This window comes from Myodes glareolus, chromosome 7, assembly GCF_982192425.1.
Source record: "Myodes glareolus chromosome 7, mMyoGla1.1, whole genome shotgun sequence".
In the NCBI taxonomy this organism is placed as follows: domain Eukaryota; kingdom Metazoa; phylum Chordata; class Mammalia; order Rodentia; family Cricetidae; genus Myodes; species Myodes glareolus.
Window position 1 is genome coordinate 71,724,482 of NC_142032.1, and position 14,919 is coordinate 71,739,400.

At 44.7% G+C, this 14,919-nt stretch overlaps 1 long non-coding RNA gene across 1 annotated transcript; it reads left to right on the plus strand.

The window, feature by feature from the left end:
- Positions 1-13,192: 13,192 nt before the first annotated feature.
- LOC146893491 (uncharacterized) lies at positions 13,193-14,591 on the plus strand. The gene is made up of 2 exons (XR_015002940.2): positions 13,193-13,515; positions 13,706-14,591. It is a non-coding gene; the product is annotated as an uncharacterized LOC146893491 (long non-coding RNA).
- Positions 14,592-14,919: the final 328 nt, after the last annotated feature.

Sequence of the window (14,919 nt, forward strand, 5' to 3'; positions counted from 1 at the left end):
CTCCCTCTGTGCCTAGGCTGAGCAAGGTATTCCTTCATAAAGAATGGGTTCCACAAAGTCAGTTCACACATTAGAGTTAGCTCCTGGTTCTACTGCCAGTGGCCCCATATACTGCCCAAGCCACACCATTGTCACCTGTATTTAGGGGGTCTAGTTCAGTCTTATGCAGGTTCCCCAGTTGTCAGTGCAGAACCAGCGATCTTTCATTAGCTCGGGTCAGCTGCTTTTGTGGGCGTCCCCATCATGGCCTTGACCCCTTTATTCGTATTATCACTCCTCCTTCTCTTTGCCTGGAGCTTGGCCCTCTGCTTAGTTGTGGATCTCTGCATCTGCTTACATCTGTTTCTGGAAGAGGGTCCTAGCTTCTCTCGGTTGTGGAGTGTAGGCTGGTTATCCTTTGCTTTATGTCTGGTATCCACTAATGAGTGAGTACATATTATATTTGTCTTTCTGGGTCTGGGGTGCCTCACTCAGGATGGTTTTATCTATCTATCTATCTATCTATCTATCTATCTATCTATCTATCTATTTATTTTTATCTTTATTTATTATGTATACAATATTCTGTCTGCTTGTATGCCTGGAAGCCAGAAGAGGGCACCAGATCTCATTACAGATGGTTGTGAGCCACCATGTGGTTGCTGGGAATTGAACTCAGGACCTTTGGAAGAGCAGGGAATGCTCTTAACCATTGAGCCATCTCTCCAGCCCCTAGGATGCTTTTTTTCTAGTTTTGTCCTGTAATTTAAAGATGGCATTTTTTAAATTTATATTTATTTATTTATTTAACCACTGAATTGTTCTGCTGTTATTCGGTTGAGTGGCGTCTGACTATTACGAATAATGCTACTATGAACATAGTTGAGCAAATATTATTGTGGTGTGATTGTGCCTCTTTTGGGTATATGCCCAAAAGTGATATTGCTGGATCTTGAAGTAGACTGATTCTTAATTTTCTGAGAATTCATCATACTGCTTTCCATAGCAGTTGTACCGGCTTGCACTCCCACCAGCAATGCAGGAGTGTTCTCCTTACCCCACATCCTCTCCAGGATAAGCTGTCATCAGTGTTTTTGATCTTAGCCATTCTGATCAGTGTAAGATGGTATCTCAGAGTTGTTTTGATTTACATTTCCCTGATGACTAAGAATATTGAGCATTTCCTGAAGTATCTTTTGGTCATTTGAGGTTTTTCTGTTGAGAATTCTCTGTTTAGATCTGAACCCCATTTTTAAAGTAGATTATTTGACAGTTTGATGTCTAGTTTCTTGAGTTCTTTGTATATTTTGGAGATCAATCCTCTGTCAGATGTGGGGTTGGTGAAGACCTTTTTCCATTCTGTAGGCTGTCATTTTGTCTTGTTGACCATGTCCTTTGCTTTACAGAAGCTTCTCAGTTTCAGGAGATCCCATGTTGCTCTTAGTGTCTGGGGTTATATTTAGGAAGGGGCCTCCTGTGCCAGTGCATTGAAGGCTACTTCCCACTTTCTTTCCTCTGAGGTTCAGTGTGAATGGATTTATGTTGAAATCTTTGATCCATTTGGACTTGAGTTTTGTGCATGGGATAGATATGGATCTATTTGCATTCTTCTACATGTCGACATCCAGTTATGCCGCACCATTTGTTGAAGATGCTTTCTTTTTTCATTTTGTATTTTTAACTTCTTTGTCAAAAGTCAGGTGTTGATATGTGTGTGGGTTAATATCAGGATCTTTGATTCTGTTCCATTGGTCTACCTGTCTGTTTTTATGCCAATACCAAGCTGTTTCATTACTGTAGCTCTATAATAGAGCTTGAAGTCTGGAATGGTTATACCTCCAGACATTCCTTTATTGTACAGGGTTGTTTTGGTTATCCTGTGTTTTTTATTTTTCCATATGAAATTTAGTATTGTTCTTTAGAGATCTGTGAAGAATTGTGCTGGGATTTTAATGGATATTACTTTGAATCTGTTTATAGCTTTTGGAAAGATTGCTATTTTTTGCTATGTTGATCTTATCTATCCACGAGCATGGGAGATCTTTCCATTTTCCAATGTCTTCTATGGTGAGCCACAAGACTCTACAGTGATGTACAGCTGACAGAGCAATAGGCAGATCCATGGGTGGTGTATACGTCCACGTCAACATGGAGAAACCGGTCAGTAGAGCTGTGGGAACACTTGTCTTCTGGAAAAGTTGCTGTCAAATCTGTAAATGCCTTGTGAAACCATGATTCTTCCATTCAAAATGGGATTTATTCCCCAAATACCTCAACAATGTAACTTCTCCTGTAAGGGCAACAGAATGATCTTCCATGAGGACTTAGCGTGATAACATTCACTCTTTGTTCTAACATATTCTTTCTCTGCCTTTTGGTTAGTTTGGATAAAGGTTTGTCAATCTTGTTGATTTTCTTGAAGAACCAACTCTTCATCTGATTTTTTTGGTATCATTTTCTTTGTTTCTATTTTATTGATTTCAGCCCTTAATTTGATTATTTCCTGCCATCTACTCCTCCTGGTGAGTTTGCTTCTTTTCGTTCTAGATCTTTCACATGTCTGTTAAATTGCTAGTGCCACTTCAGTGCTATGAACTCCCCTCTTAGCACTGCTTTCCTTGTGTTCCATAAGTCTGGGTATGTTGTGCGGTCATTTTCATTGAATTTTAGGAAGTCTTTAATTTCTTTCTTCATTTCTTCCTTGATCCATTGGTGATTCAGTTGAGCATTGTTTAATTTCCATGTATTTGTGCATTTTCTGAAAGTAGTGTTGCTGTTGAATTCTATCTTTAAGCTGTGGTGATCCGATAAGATACAGGGGGTTATTCCACTTTTTTTTTTTGTATTTGTTTCCAATTTTTTTGTGTGTATTTGTTGAGGTTTGCTTTGTTACCAAGTTTGTGGTCAGTTTTTGAGAAGGTTCAATGAGGTGCTGAGAAAAAGGTACATGCTTTTGTGTTTGAGTTCTATAGATGTCTATTAAGTCCATTTGAGTCATAACATCCGTTAGTTCCCTTATTTCTCTGTTAAGTTTCTCTCTGGCAGACCTGTCCAGTGGTGAGAGTGGGGTGTTGAAGTCTCACACTATGAGTGTGTGTGACTTGAGTGATTTAAGCTTTAGCAATGTTTCTTTTACAAATGTGGATGCCCTTATATTTGGGGCATAGATGTTCAGAATTGAGACTTCCCCTTGATGGATCTTTTTCCTATGATGAATATGAAATGTCCTTCTTTATCTCTTTTGACTGATTTTAGTTTGAAGTCTGTTTTGTTAGATATTAGGATAGTTCTACCAGCTTGTTTCTTAGGTCTATTTGATTGGAAATTTTTTTCTAACCCTTTACTCTGAGGCGATGTCTGTCTTTGAGGTTGAGATGTGTTTCTTGTATGCAGCAGAAGACAGATTCTGTTTTCATATTCAGTTTGTTAGCCTGTGTCTTTTTATAGGCAAATTGAGTCCATTTATATTAACAGATATTAATAACCAGTGATTACTAGTTTCTTTTATTTTTGTTTTTGTTGTTGTTGGCCATATTGTGTGTCTACGCTTCTCTTCTTTGGTATTTGCTGCTGTGAGAATGTGTTTTTGTGGGTGTAGCTAACTTCCTTGTGTTGAAATTTTTTTTCTAGTAATTTCTGTAGGGCTGGATTTGTGGACAGGTATTGTTTAATTCTGTTTTTGTCATGGAATGTCTTTTTTCCTCTGTCTATGGTGATTGAAAGTTTTGCTGTGGATAGTAGTCTGGGCTGGCATAACGCCTGACCAGGACTTTCTGGCTTCATGGTCTTTATTGAGAAGTCAGGTGTAATTCTGACAGGGCTGCCCTTATATGTTACTTGGCCTTTTTCCTTTGCAGCTCTTAATATTCTTTCTTTATTCTGTATGTTCATTGTTTTGATTATTATGTAGGGAGGGTTTTTTTTCCAGCCTATTTGGTGTTCTGTAAGCTTCTTGTATTTTCACAGGCATATCTTTCTTAGGGGAAAGTTTTCTTCTATGATTTTGTTGAATGTATTTCTGTGCCTTTGAGTTGAACTTCTCTCCTTCTTCTGTCCCTATTATTCTTAGGTTTGGTATTTTCATGGTGTCCCATATTTCCTGGATATTTTGTATTAAGCTTTTGTTGAATTTAAAATGTTATTTGACAGATGAACCTTTTCCTTCAACACCTGAGATTCTCTCTTCCATCTCTTGTACTCTGTTGTACATGCTTGCATTTGTGGTTCCTGATCATTTACCCAAATTTTCCCTTTCCAGATTTCCCTCAGTTTGTGTTTTCCTCATTGTCTCTATTTCAGTTTTCAAGTTTTGAATCATTTCTTTCACCCATTTGATTGCTTTTTTTCTTGATTTTCTTTAAGGGACGTGTTGATTTCCTCCAATTTTTTGTTTGTCTTTTCTTCCACTCCTTTAAGGGAATTTTTTATTTCCTCTTTAAGGGCCTCAATCTTTTTCATAAAGCTATTTTTAAGGTTGTTTTCTTCTATTTCATCTGTGTTGGGGTGTTCAGCTTCATCTGTGTTGGGGTATTCCCCCCAGGTCTTGCTGGTGTAGAGCCACTGGTTTCTGGTGGTGCTGTATTCTCTTTATGTTGTTGTTTTCTTACCTTGTTGTCTGCCCATCTCTTCTTCCAGTCGGCACAGGTGGAGCCTGTGTTTTAGGGGGTCCCTCTTCCTCCAACTGGTGTAGTTGGGGCTGTGGCTCTGTTGAATGCTCCTTCAGGTGCAGGAAGAGCAGAGCCTCTGGCGATCATTCCTCCAGGTGCAAGAGGCCCAAGGCTCACATGATCATTCCTCGAGGTGGATGCAGGGCCACAGTTCTGGTCACTTGTCACTCCCAGGCAGGTCAGTTGCTTGGGCCTCTGGTGCTCCCAGGTGGGTCGGTCACTGGTAAAAGATTTTATTGTGCCTTTATTATTTTACTTTTTAATTTAAAATTTAATCTTTTCAAGTAATTTAGTGTATGTGTTTGTTTGCATGTGTGTGGAGGTTGGGGGAGGATATCCACCTTGACAGTTACATGGAAGCTAAAGGATAATATTCATGAGCCCTTTCCTTCTACCATGTGAGCTCCATGGATAGAATTCTAGCCAGCCTTTGCTGTGAGCATGTTCTTGGGCCAGCCATCTCTCTAGTCCTTACAGTACTTCTAGCTGGGGAATTTCTCTTATTGATGTGGAGATGTTGAGTAAGTTTGAGGCAGCTCAGGGTCGAGGAAGGTTATTTGGTGCAAACTTTCTGCCTTTAGAATGGGGAAGTTATCAACTCAAACACTTTCCCAGGACTGTCTTCTTTGTCTAATTTCAGAGCACCTTTCTTCAATGAACAGTTGTTTCTTCTAACTAATTTTTAAGTTAGATGTCTTAGTTTGGGTTTTATTGCTGTGAATTGATGCCATAACCTTGGCAAATCTTATAAGGAAAACATTTAATTCAGGCTGGCCTACAGCTCAGAGGTTTGGTTCATTGTTTGTCATGGTGGGGAGCATGGCAGTACCCAGGTAAACATGGTGCTGGAGAAGGAGTGGAAAATTCTACATCTGGTCTGAATTGGCGGGGAGTAGAAAGAGACAGTGAACCACTGGGCCTGGCTTGAACTTCGGAAACTTCAAAGCCTCAAAGTCCTGAGACACACTTCCTCCAACAAGGCCATACCCATTCCAAAAAGGACACACCTCCAATACTGCCCCTCCCTACGAGTCTGTGGGGGCCATTTTCATTCAGACTCGCACATTAGCGTACACAGTAATGGGTTTCATGGTGACCTTTCCGTGAATGTTTATCATTGTACTTTGCTCTCATCGGCCCCTTCCCCACTTCTCCTTTCGTGCCCATCTTCCATGTGTATCTCTGTGTATTCAGGTCTAGATCCTACACATGAGAGCAAACGGGCAGCTGTGGGGAGCAAGAGGAGCTCTGTGTGAGTGTGTTCTGTTTGACATGGACCTCCTGCAAGGACCAAGGTTTCAGATCCATGAGGGATTGACAAAGCCTTGCTCTGGTCCAACTGTGAAGGTTGACATATGCATAACTACAAGGGTGTTTTTTTTTTTTTAAAGCTGGAGGGTGGTGGTGCATGCCTTTGATCCTAGCACTCGGGAGGCAGAGACAGGGAAGGATCTCTGTGAGTTCAAGGCCAGCCTGGCCTACTGAGAGTGTTCCGGCACAGCTAGGACTGTTATACAGAGAAGCCCTGACTTGGAAAACAAAACAAAAAAGCAAAATACCAATCTAATCAAAAAACAAGTATTACAGACGACTTACTAGTGGTGTGTAAAACCTATCGGCTTCCTCCTCCTGGATGTTTGCCGCCTGAGACTAAGCATTACAGACACTCCCTTCAGAAACTAGCTAAACCCTCCCCTTGTGCTATACATAATAAACTTGCCAAGGTTCAGAGTTGCTGTGTGGCTGGTGCCACACCAGCAGAGCATGCATGGTCTACCTGATCCCAACTTTTCTGTACCTGTGTCTGTTCTTTCTTCAACCACTTGCTACCAAAGTCAGGCTTTCAGGACTGACCTGTACTGGATGTGGCTCTCATTTTTTTTTTTTCTGCGTTTGGCTAATTTCATGGGACATGATGATTTTCAGTTCCATCCATTTCCTTGCAAATTCTACAATCTCTTCTTCCTCCTCTCTCATTTCCCTCATATTGCTTTCCTCCTTCTCTGAGAAAGGATCTCACTATGTAACCTAGCCTGGTTTAAAACTTACTATAGGGACCAGGGTGGCCTTAAACTCCTGGCAATCCTTCTGCCTCTGCTCCTAGGTCATCCAGTGCTGCTGCTTCCTTCCCCTGACCCCCTCTAGAGCCCTATGGGATGATGCTGTTTATAAAGTACCTGGTTACTACCCCCATGGTTATTCTTACAACGTCCTGTTGCGTGTGTGAGCTCATTGTGTCCATCCCTGTGTCCAGGTTGGAAAGTAGACTTGGGCATTACCCAGACTTGGGTGTGATCCTTGTCTCTGCCGGGCGACCTGGACCACATCGGTTTGACCCCTAAGCCTCAATTTCATCAAGTGTGCAGTTGAGGCAACAACTGCTTTTGTCATTTAGCGTCCTCAGCCTCACTGGGAGTGATGCTCAGCAGGATGCTGGCAGTGAGTATCACAGTGACTGTGAGGATCAAAGGCACTAATAGAGTGAAGGCCTTTATGTAGCTCTGGTAGTGACTGCTGTTTGCTCGGTACTGGAGGAAGCTCACCCAAGTTGGACAGCTTCTTATGCATCACCAATGAGCCCAGCTTTCCTAGAAGTAAGTGGAGATTTAGTCCTCCCCCTCCCCTGCTTTCCCTTCTCCCCTTCTTCTTTTGGATAGGGTCTCAGATATCCAAGGCTGGCTCTGCATTGCTAATCCTACTGCCTGTGCCTCCATGTCCAGATTACGTAGCGCTGTAGATCAAACCACAGGATATCCCACATGCTTGGCCAGTACTTTATTGACTTAGCTGCATCCCTAGTCCCTGCATTGAAGAGAACCTTGGACTAGCCCAGACTCTTTGTGTTCTGCAGCTTAAACCCATGTTCAGTGCCCACGAGGCTACCTGCTTCCAGGCTAAGAAAAGATAAGGGCAGAAAATTACTTCCAAAAGTAGGAATATGTGATGGTTTGGCCCCTAACACTTAGCAGACACAGACTTTCTGAGTGACTCGTTCCCAACCCAGATGGTGAGATGGGTTTCTGTGGGTGGAAGTTCTGAGTAGGGAGAGGGGCAGTTGAAGTGTATGCAGGTGGTGTGGACTGCAAAGAGCTATCACGCACCGTTGATTTGTAGCCCAGTGTCTGCTCAGGGCAATGCTCTGGTTTGAGCTTGCTGGTTACCAAGCACAGTTTCGATTTTTGCGAGTAAAATGTATTCAAGTTCATGGGGAATCACAATCAGCTTGCCTCTGTCCAGCTTCCTGCTGATGAAGCCTGCTCCTCCAGTTTATTGCTCCGGGGGCAGCCCAGCTTACTCTTCAGGCTTGGAAGAGCATGAAGTCCTCATAGGGTCCAGAGGTTGGGATTTCAAAGCACTTCCAGCACCTGCCTTGCATGTTGGACAACCATTGCCCAGGGAGACAGGCCACGCATAAATAGGTCATGTCCAGTTCCTGGCAGAGGCAGGGCTGGTATCCTGGGTGTGCCAGGCATGCAATCAGTCACAAAGGACTCTATGCCCAGAATGGTCTCCTCCTCCTCCTGCCATCAGCTTGCAATTTTAAGAATCTTATCTTTGAACGTGTGCTTTGTAAAAGGCCTGATGGGACCATGGAGCAGGCACATGAGTGCAACCGATTCATGCAACTTCTCTGTCCTGCTTCTTCCTGATTTATCTGCACAAAACCTTCTCATTTGTATATCATCTCTTCATTGCCAGTACCACGAGCATAGAATTCTGGTGGACTCATGATGTTTGGAAGCTCAGCCACACTCAGCAAATATAAGGATGCTTGTTGCATATAATTGAATAGACACTAAGAGCTCCAAGAGGCCACCTTGCCACCTAGATCTGAACGTGCTTCGATTGCAGAAGGAAGGTGGAAAATAACCTTCAAAGCAACTCCGAGGAGCAGAGAGCTCCTCATGTCCTTCTGAATCTGTTTCTGTGAGTGCACAGGGATCATGACACAGAAGAGAGGGGAAGATGAGTCAACCACACTTTCCTTTAAAAAACTGGCAGCCCTTCAACCTGCCTCAGTAATCAAAGACAGAATGTTGGTAGAATATGATTTTATCAAGGAGAGACAGCAGTAAGGAGAGGAGCGGCTCGTTCCACTGTTCTGGTAAATACATTTGCGTGTACGAACCATAAAATACAAGCTGTGGTTTTGATGATTCCATATACGAGGTAAATGTTCTCATATTTGCATGTGGAACTGCATGGCATAGTATAAGAATGATGAATGGCAATATCTGTTCCACTAATATGAGTTTTTTATTTTTCTTTACTTAAAATGATATCAGATGCCAAAAAGTATAATAAGGGTAGAGAGTGGGGAGGGAGAGGGAGAAAGGAGAAAGCTTTATATTTTAGTGACTCTGATGATAAAATCTTCCTGCTCTTTGAACAGAGTCTTCAGGTTTAATTCTGAAGAAGAAGCCTCACAGATGAGAAGGTGGCTCGGGAGAAGGGCTGAAGGCTGAGAGGAGAGGTGGCCCGCCCGCTCAGGTGCCAGAACTGTTCTGAGATAGACCAAGGTAGAGTGGACTCTGATAGAGCCCAGGAGCAGGGTTGATGAAGATAATGATGGTGATGCTGATGGTGCTCCTGCCGCTGGTGACTGTGATAACGGTGATGATGATGATGGTGATGCTGATTATGATGGTGGTAATGATAGTGATGATGGTGGTGGTGGTGACGGTGGAAGAAACTTTTGGAGGAAGAAGCCATGACTTTGAAAAGCTGAGCCTGTTATGTCAATCATCCAAAAGGCAAGCAGTGTAGGTAGAAGACCTGGACCCTCCAACACCAGTAGCCAACACCTACTCTTCTGTCTGTGTTTCCATCTCTGTATTACTGGGAGCTCAGATTCCTCCTGGAAAGAAACGTGACTATTCATTTTATTAGTTTTTTTCTTTTTAAAAGACGAATAATATTCCAGACATGGTGGCACATGCAAAAGATTCCAGCACTGGGGGTGCTGAGCTAGGAGGATTATAAATTGGAGGCTGGTCTGGGTTATCTAGTGTCTTGGGGTTGCTATTGCTGTGATGAACCACAATAGCAAACATAACGTGGGGAAGAAGGAGTTGATTTTGCTCACAGTTCCATATAATAGTTCATTGTCAAAAGCAGTGAGGGCAGGAACTCAGGCAGGACAGGAACCTGGAGGCAGGATCTGACGCAGAGGCCCTTGAGGAGTACTACTTACAATCTTGCTCAGCCTGCCTCCTTATAGAACCCAGGACCACCAGCCCAGGGGTGATCTCATCCACAATGGGCTGAGCCATCCCCCATCAATCAATTAAGAAAGTACCCAACAGCCTTGCCTGCAGCCTAATCTTATGGTGTCATTTTTCTCAATTGAGAAAAATAGAGTCACCTCTCAGATGACTCTAGCTTGTGCCAAGCTAGCATAAAACTAGCCAGTACATATGGAAAGACCTTGCCTCAAAAGAACAAGTAACAATAATAAAGTAAAAAATTAAAAATCTTCCTGCCTGGCTACTGGCCAATCAGTGTTTTATTAAAAATAATACAAGTGACAGGATAAAAGACCATTGTCCCACAGCACTCCTGGGACCCCCTCACCTGGATGGGTACCATAGCACCCTCTCACCGATAGCGGCTCTTCTCTTGCCTCCCACCTTGTCCACATAGCCAGAAGCCAATGAAAAACGTGCCTATGGCTCTACTGCTTTCTACACTCAACACACTTAAAATGAGTCACACTCACAGGACTCAGCCAGCTCCTGGATGATGGCCACGGGGCTTTTCCACTCCTTTCTCCTCATTTCTGTCTGCCACTTTGTCTTTGCTGTTCCATGTTCACTCCTTTAGCCTGTTAAGCCCTTCCTCATCGGGTGTGGGACAATTGTCTATAGTCTGTCAATTATGTTTTAAATAAACACTGATTGGCCAGTAGCTGGAAGTATAGGTGGGACAACCAGACAGGAAGTAGAGGCGGGTCAAGGAGAACAGGAGAATTCTGGGAAGAAGGAAGCCCATCCCTCCTCAGTCCTGTCCTAATCACAGAAGAAGCAAGATGTGACCTACCCCACTGAAAAAGGTACTGAGCCATGTGACTAACATAGATAAGAATAATGGGTTAATATAAGTTATAAGAGTTTATAAGAAGCCTGAGCTAATGGGCCAATCAGTTTATAAAATATAGACCTCTGTGTGATTTCTTTGGGGCTAAATGGCTGTGGGACCTGGTGGGAGGACAGAAACCAGGAAGGACAGAAAACCTCAGACAACACTCATCTCAGGACAATCTGGGCATCTGGGGCATTCATTCACTCTCACTAACTCTCCTCTTCCCCTCACGTTTTCTTTCTGTCCTTATGAGGAAGTCATGACAGACAGAGATGCAGGGTGTTAGACTCTGTCAGTCACATGCAGCTGAAGCACATCCCCACGTGAGCTCCAAGTGTAAGCAGTGCGGTTGAAAACTCTGCCCTCCAGAAAGGTCCATGCTCTTAACTACAAAGGGTATAGCAGGTGGTGGGAGCCAACATTCACCTCCCTGGGGTTGGGTCTACCATGGCAGCTTCCATTCATCTGTGATGCTGACCAGCGGCAGCATCCCTCCTCAGGTATGTAAGTGCAAGTGGCTATCTGTGAAGACCTTGTCGCTTGGGGTTTTCCTTGTATGTTCAGGGCCCCTGGCAACCTGCTGCCCCAGGTGGCTGTCCCTGGCTGGCACAAGCTGGAAGGTTCATGCTTCCCTTAATCCTCAGTCACAGATGAGGGGCCAGGTGGGCCAGTGACCAATCTCTGACTCAGGCTGGAGTGAGGCATCTGTGCTCCTTCTGTCGTACCTGGACCCCACCACCCACACCAGGAAGGCTTGCTATGTTAGTTATATTATTTTTCTTTCCATACCCTTCCCTTCTTCCTCCTGCTCCCTGACCTCACCTCTCCATCCGTCAGTTGATCCCTGGCACCACATTCATGTCTCAGGCTCTACTTCTAGATAACCCATTTTTTTTTTGTTTTTTTTTTTGTTTTTTTTGTTTTTGTTTTTCAAGACAGGGTTTCTCTGTGTAGCTTTGGAGTCTGTCCTGGAACTCCTGGAACTCGCTCTGTAGACCAGGCTGGCCTTGAATTCACAAAGATCCACCTGCCTCTGTGTCTTGAGTGCTGGGATTAAAGACATGCACCCCACTGCCCAGCCCAAACCTACACCTTAACCCCATGAAGATGAGGCAAGATCCCTGATTATGACACAGGCAGCCTTTCATCCTCACGAGAGAAGCTGTTAGAAGCTCCACATTACTCTGCAATGAGAAATCATGTTGGGGTTGGGGGTGGGTAGGGAGAGGGTCACAGAGCCATAGGATCAGGCCAGCTCTTTGGAGCATCCAGATGCATTGATATGCCAACTAATTAGAAACAAGCCAATGTTGTGAATTAAGCATCAAGTATGCATAGACTTGGGAGATGAAACAGAAGGTCCCGCAGAGACTGGGCATGCTCAGAAGAGCCTAGTAAGTTCAAATTCATTTCTTTCCAATGGCCCAAAGGAAGAGCTGTTAGTGGTGGTTCATTCCTGCCCAGAATGCTGGGGTTTGCAAAGCATAACAACATTTTGTTTCATGGCACCTTTGTACCCAGATACCCAGTGAGGTGGGGAAATGGCTCCAGATCCTTTTATCCTACACAGTAGACACAGAGAGCTTGGACAATGGTCCTGGCTCAACCAGGTGGAACCCTCATCTCCAGTCTCCAGACATGAACTATCAAACTTTCTTCCCTGAATGCCTATAAACTTGGTTAAGACTGAGTTGACTCCCCACTGACCTGTGTGTGTATAGGTCAAAAGTTGTCTTAATTACTATTTCTATTGATGTGAGGAGACACTAAGATCATGACAATTCATTTTGTAAAGATTTATTTATTTATTATGTATGCCTGAACACCAGAAGAAGGTACCAGATCTCATTATAGATGGTTGTGAGCCACCATGTGGTTGCTGGGAATTGAACTCAGGACCTGTGGAAGAACAGCCAGTGCTCTTAGCCTCTGAGCCATCTCTCCAGTCTTCCAACAACTCTTATAAAGCCACTCAATTAAACATTTTCCTGTATAAGAGTTGTTGGAAGGCAGACATGGTGCTGGAGAAGGAGCTAAGAGGTCTACATCATGATCTGTAGGCAACAGGAAGTAAACTGTGACACTGGGCATAGCTTGAACGTAGGAGACCTCAAAGCCCACCCCCACAGTGACATACTTCCTCCAACAAGGCTACACCTCTTAGTAGTGTCACTCCCTTTGGGGGCCTTTTTTTTCCAAACCACCACAGAAGTTGACTTCAGCTGTCTTCTCTTATTGATCTCTACCTTTTTGTTGTTGTTGCTATTAGACAGGGTCTCTTAGTGAACCTGGAGCTCAAGGATTCAGCGAAATGAGCTGGCTCGCTGACCCTCGGAATTCTCCCATCTCTCCATTCGCTAGCTCTGGCATTACAAGCCTGTGTGGCTATACCTGGTATTTACATGAGTTCTGGGGATCTGAACTCAGGCACTCATTGCTTTCACAGGAAACACTTTACCCATGAACCAGCTCATCAGTCTCTCAGTTGGCTGCCTAGTAAGTTCCCGAGTCGCTGGATGTCTGCTTTGCTCAGGGTCCTAACTGAGGATGAAGGCTCACACTGACTACATTGGCTGGCTGGGACAAGGTGCCTGCCCTCTGGCCTGTGTTTAAAGACCTGTTTCCAAGGGCATAGGAGCAGGTGGCGACACACAGGAGATCTCTCTGTTGAAGGACTGTCCCCTCTTCTGGCTTGTCTGCACCAGGACCTCCGTGTGACAATGTGGAAAGGGTCTTATCTCCAGCTTCATCTGGAACTATCCTGGTCTGACTGACCTTGGACCCACAGGTGACTTTGTGCCTGGGAAGGGAGAGGGAGAGGAAAATGGTGGTTGTGATGCTTCTGGAAAACAAATTTGTGTTGGACAGCATCCCTTCTTGGGGAGCAATGTGTTTGGGTGTTGAGATGGTTCGGGTTGTTAGTGGAGAAAGGTCACCTCACATGCTAATTGGGAATTTGAATCTGTCTTTCCTTCCAGCCCCAGTGGAGGCAAAACACAAGAAGGCCTGTGCACCTCTGCCTTGGCAGATCCAGAGCTGCCATGCACTTGTTCTCACACCTGGCTTCCTCCGGACCACATGTTTTTCCATTGCCTAGGAAAACAGTTGGTACAGAGCTCTGTGGGGCCTGTGTCTGTGCGGAGAGGGCTGTTTCTAAATCTCTGTAAGCACCCAGGCATGGTGCCTTGCCAGAGGGAACATTGCTCCTGGCTGCCGTAATAAGTACTTGTTACCAGCTGGGATCCTGTATGTGGTGGGGGAGGATGGAGACAGCCATACTGACCGCGTGGTGTAAGCCAGTTACCACGCTTGATCCCGCTAGGGACAGTCAAATGACCATGATCTTCGGATGAGGCCTTTAGCTGCCGTTACTTTCCAGATGCAAAAACCTGGGGCCTGGCATGACAAGCAACTCCCTCTGCCGTTTCATCTTGATTGTCAGTTTGATGGGATTTCACGTCACCATGGAAACAAATTTCTAGATTGGTCTGTGAGCGAGTTTCTAGATTGAGTTAATTGAGGTGTGAAGATTCGCCCTGAATGTGAGCATCTCCGTTCTGTGAACTGGGGTCCGGGACTGAATTAAAGAAGGATAAAGCCAGCTGGGCACCAGTTCCCGTCGCTGTTGTCTGACTACAGATGCACAGTGACCGGCTGCTGCCTGCTCCTGCTCCCATATTCTCACCACGGCGGGCTGTATCCTTGAGTTACACGTGGGAAACAAACCCTTCCCTCCTCAAGCAGCTTCTGTCAGTCATTTTGTCAGAGCAATGAGAAAAGTAGCTAAGCCACTTCTTCTGAGCGGCACGGGCAGCAAGACAGACCTGGGCCCAAGGGCTTGGCCTGCATTATTGCCTGTCAAATTCTAAACCTTTTCTCTAAGCGAGGTCTGGCATTAGACTCCATAGCCAGCATTTCATTCTTACAAAACAGTGGCCTTTGGGGGCAGCCACTGCTGTTCATGTCATCTGAGCTGGGGCTCACAAGCTTGATTGGTCCTCGTTACACAGCTAAGAAGAGGTGCGCTGGGTCCAAAGTCCTGCCCTTTCTGACTTCAGCACCCCCAGTCTCCCATCGTGGGGTTCCTTTCCCTGGGCTTCAGCTGCAGGAACGGGGGTGGGGGTGGGGGATGAGGCAGGATGTCTCTTGCAATCGGAGCTCCAGATCAGTTGCAATCATAGCTGGAGCAAGG